General features: G+C 39.4%; 1 long non-coding RNA gene across 1 annotated transcript; it reads left to right on the top strand.

Moving 5' to 3' along the window:
• The first annotated feature begins 1,712 nt into the window (after positions 1–1,712).
• LOC118968479 (uncharacterized) lies at positions 1,713–4,018 on the top strand. Its single transcript, XR_005056181.2, has 4 exons — positions 1,713–2,128; positions 2,569–2,626; positions 2,836–2,972; positions 3,704–4,018. It is a non-coding gene; the product is annotated as an uncharacterized lncRNA (long non-coding RNA).
• Positions 4,019–4,440: the final 422 nt, after the last annotated feature.

Here is a 4,440-nt window from a genome sequence, read left to right as displayed (position 1 = left end):
CACGGACCACATAAATTTATCCATCCATTATTTTTTATTCACAGAGCATGAACAAGATGGTTCTTTGACCACATGGAAAGGGGGGGAAATCACGCAGGTAATAACTTAACGTGCAATCTAATTTTAGAGAAAATAATGCCATGAAGTGCCTGGCCGGGATGTCAGTCTGAGGGATGGGATTAGGTCAGAAAAGAATTTCTGGTGTAAGTGATATGTAAGCTGAAGCCTAAAAGATGAACAGAAGCTAACCAGGCAGTGCAGATAGCCAAGGATGTTTCTGGAAGAGGTGGGAGATGCTAAATAATTATACTGTGATGCTTGTCATACGGTGCAACAGTGATGGTACTTGGTGTGTGAGCTGAGAAGCCGAGAAGGAGGCCAGACTGTTGGGAAGGCCAGTGGGAACCATCAGCTCTGCGGAGCATCGGGAAGCCGTTAAGGAGTCGTGAACAAGGATTCTGAGGGTCACAGTGACACATTCCAGCACTCGGACTTCCTTATGCAGAATGACCTGGGGCAAGAATGGGGGTAAACAAGTCAGAGGACAGCTTCGGTAACCCAGGCAAGCAGCTTGGGTGACTTGGAGTAAGACAGAGTGAAGCTATCGAGAAGAAGAGGCACATCTGAGCGATTATTAGGCAGCAGGTCAAGCAAGGTCAGCTTTTTGACCGAACGTGAGAGTGGAGAGAAGAGTCCGGTACCTCTGAGGTTTCCGGCTTGGGCTGTAGGGGCCTCCGAGGAGAAGCCATTGAGAGGGGGAGTGGAGATGAGGTCTGGGTATACCGAGCGTGAACTGCCCAGAAGCCAGCGTGTGCACGCGAGCCTGGGTTCCACAGAGAAACCTGGCACAAAGATTAGAGATTTACAAGCACGGAGGCCCATGAAGTCACCCACGGTGCCAGAGTAGGGCAGGAAGAGAAGGTGGCCTGGGATTAAACCTTGAGGAAACATTTCATATTTCATATTTAAAGGGCACGCAGCAGAAGAGGACCTTTAAAAAGCCTGCGAGCAAAAGATGGTAGAATTATGGAAGCGGCTGGGAGAAAGTATTGTAAGGGAGGGCTGGTCAAGTGGTGAAGAGTCTTCAGTGGATCCATCAAAGAGAAACTGATCTGTCAGAAATTAATGCAGTGGTTTCAGGAGCACAGTAGGTCAGAAAGCTGGATGGTGGGGGATACGAAGGAATGGGGATTAAAGTAGGGGATGTTTATAAGGTGCTTAGTCACTGAGGAAGAGAGGTGGAGGGATAGCTGGGAGCACATCAGTAATTTTTTGTTAAATACAGGAAATGCTCAAACATGCTACATACTCATGTAAACCATGAGTAGAAAGTGACTGGTTGGAAACATCAAAGTAATTGAAGAAAATGTTCAAATCTTTGTATCGTAGAATACATACAGTTTCCTAATACATAGGTAAAATCAAACGTCAGGAAATTTGCTAATGTAAATTACAACAGGATTCTATTTTCATTCAGTTTCTATTTGCTGTCAAACATTGTGGAAGATTTATGTTAGGCCAGATATTTATTTGACTCATAATTTCCTTAACATAAACTTAGTTTGGATTTTATTATTTACAAGATGTTTGAAATCGGGCTTTTTGGAGCATATCCATCCATTTGTTATGTATTTCATGGCAAAAGTCTTCAATTTTCTGAATAACAGTATTGAGCATTCTGATAAACAGCCAAAGGGTGCAAAGTTATGTAAATGTCTTGTTCTGGGTAAAGTAAAAATGTCTGTGGTATAAACTAGTCAGATATGTTACACTAATAAGAGCAAAATTAGTCTTGACACATTTCTGGCAGGTCTAGAAAAATATGAGATATGTTCTCTGCCACACATGAAGAATTGCCTCAGAGCAACAAAGGGTATCATTGTTGAGTCTAGAAAGGGCAGGAATGTGCTGTACTTGGACAGACCCTGCCTTTCTTCCAGTTGGACCGGAGTGGAAACCTCACTGACTCCCCTGGTTGAGCCAATTCAGAGACTCAGGGGCTGTCTGCAAGCTCAGATGGGAGAGGGAAGGGCCCCAAGTGCAGGACTCAGGAGGTCACAGGTGCCACAGAAGTATGCGTCTGGCGAAGGCTTTGCATGTGAATAAACACTGACCAGCTCTGTATGAGGTGAGTAGAGAGAGACTGTAGAGAACTCTCATGGGCATTATTGGAATGAAAAATAATTTTCTCTTCCTATAAATAAAGCTGTGGAGTTATTCCAGAAAATAACATGGGAAATGCAAGGGTTGATTGCTAGTCAAACAGAAACTCTTTTGATTAAGCGTTTGGGAAGTTTGAAATGGACAGAAAGTTCAGGGCAGCTATGATCAACTACAGCCCCTGGGCTACATAGACTGCCCCCGTTTTTGTTTATAAAGTTTTATTAGAACAGCTTCACCAATTTGTTTACATCTTGTCTGTAGCTGCGGCAGAGTTTAATTGCTGGGACAGAGAGACCTTAGGGGTGATGGAGCTGCAATCATTTACTATTTGGCTCCTTAGAAAAAGTTGGCCAGCCCCTGAGTTTAGTGAATCAGTGTAAAATTTTAAAAATTTTCTCTCCATAGGTTCCTCCTTTTCATCCCACCTATGAAAATATGCTGAAGAAAACAGGAAAGGCAAATGGTTTGATTTATAAGTCGTGTACATATGCTTAAAGGCTTATTGACCTTTCTGTTCTGATCTGAGGGGAAACTGATGGGAAACAATAGAAGGAAGGGGAGGGTGTAAAGGTCAAAGTGACAGTAAAATAGCTAGGGGGACATCAATTCTTGGGGTTGATTGTACTTCCAAAGACTTATTCCCAATTTTAATATCATTTCAATTCTTGTCAGATAACTCAGAGACGCAGTGTTTAAAAGGCTTAAAAATTCATCGAATCAAATGGGATTCATTCTGCGGCGCTCTCCTGCTCTCATCAGGTGTTGATTTCTTGGTACGGAAAAAATAACACCTAAAGGGAGAAAACAAGGTGTGTACCGAAATGACTTTTCTTTACTTCATAGTAGTGAAATTAAATCGAAACTCTCCAAACAAAAACTAGCATGCTATTTCCTTAGGCTATCTCATTTCCACACTTCTCAGAAATTTTTTCTGTATTAGATTAAAAAATACCCTTGACCTAGCAATTCCTTTAGTTCAAAATCATCCTAAATAAATTACTAAATATATAGACAAATATTTAGAGACAGAACATATAATACAAAATTCCTTATAACAAATAAATGTGAAATATCTCTAAATGGCCAATAATAGAGGACTTGGTTAAATTATGGCATATGTATTAAATGGTCTACTCACAGCCATTGAATGATATGTAAACAAATATTTCTTAACATGGAATATGTTCATAATCTCATCTAAGTGATGCAAGCAGGGTAAAACACGGTATGTATGTTTTGGTACAATTTTTATTTCAAGTTGTCCCTTTATACCTATATCCCAGTTCTTAATTTTAAAGTTCTTAATTTTTTATATGGTCTAATTTAAAAATGTACAAATAAAAGTTTTACTTATGATTTTACAATGAAATTATAGATTAAATGTTCAAAAAACTGTATATTCTCATTTTTCCTAAGCAAATGAGCTTTCTTTTTATATTACATTATGCTACATTTACTAAAGCAATTGCCCAATAATTAAATGTAGAAATAAAATAACAGTGTATTTCAGCTTCAACTGCAGTTTTTGTTCATTATATAGATTTTTCACTTGAAATATTTATGGAGATAACTTTGAAAAGTTTCTGAACGTGAAAGTGACGATCCATCTGAATTAGACGAACTTGAGTAAAAAAATCGACAAATAGACGCCTCTTGATCTTCACGGTCCTGACGGGGAAAGGGCCAAGGGCATTGAACCATATGAACTTTGAAGTTCATTTCTAGTCTTATAATTCATGTGTGCCTGAAGATGTGGACCTCAGGTGTTAATTTACTTCACATCAAAGACTGGTTCTAGAAGTCTATAGATTCTGGTTTGAATAAAATATGGTGATTAAAAAATTCAGTCTTACAAGTGGAGAATCCAGTTTAGAGGTGATCATTTGCCAACAAATAGATTAGATGAGCTTGTAAAGGTTGCTTTCTGGTTCTTCAGTTCACAGTGTTTTGGTGAAGTGGATGACGCGTCACACACCACAGCTGGGGTCATAGCCACAACTCTAGGGCTTCCTTTCGAAAGGATCGAATCCATGTTTACGTAACTGATTTTTCCATTATGCTTTATTGGATCACTTATTTGTTGGTATAAATAGTCAAGTTTAAAATTTTAATACATATATAACTAATCAACTTGTACAACAACCTGAAGCTGTTTTCTTACCAGATAGTCTAATTTCAGGGTCCTGAATGACTGAACTTTAGATGAGAGGGATGTGGGCTTCACCAGCTTTTGTAAACTTTAGGGGCATGATGCTGTAACATGTGGTGGGGAGAAGA

This window comes from Manis javanica, chromosome 3, assembly GCF_040802235.1.
Source record: "Manis javanica isolate MJ-LG chromosome 3, MJ_LKY, whole genome shotgun sequence".
Taxonomy (NCBI): Eukaryota; Metazoa; Chordata; class Mammalia; order Pholidota; family Manidae; genus Manis; species Manis javanica.
Note: the sequence above shows the minus strand (reverse complement) of the source record. Positions and strands in the feature narration are given on the sequence as shown.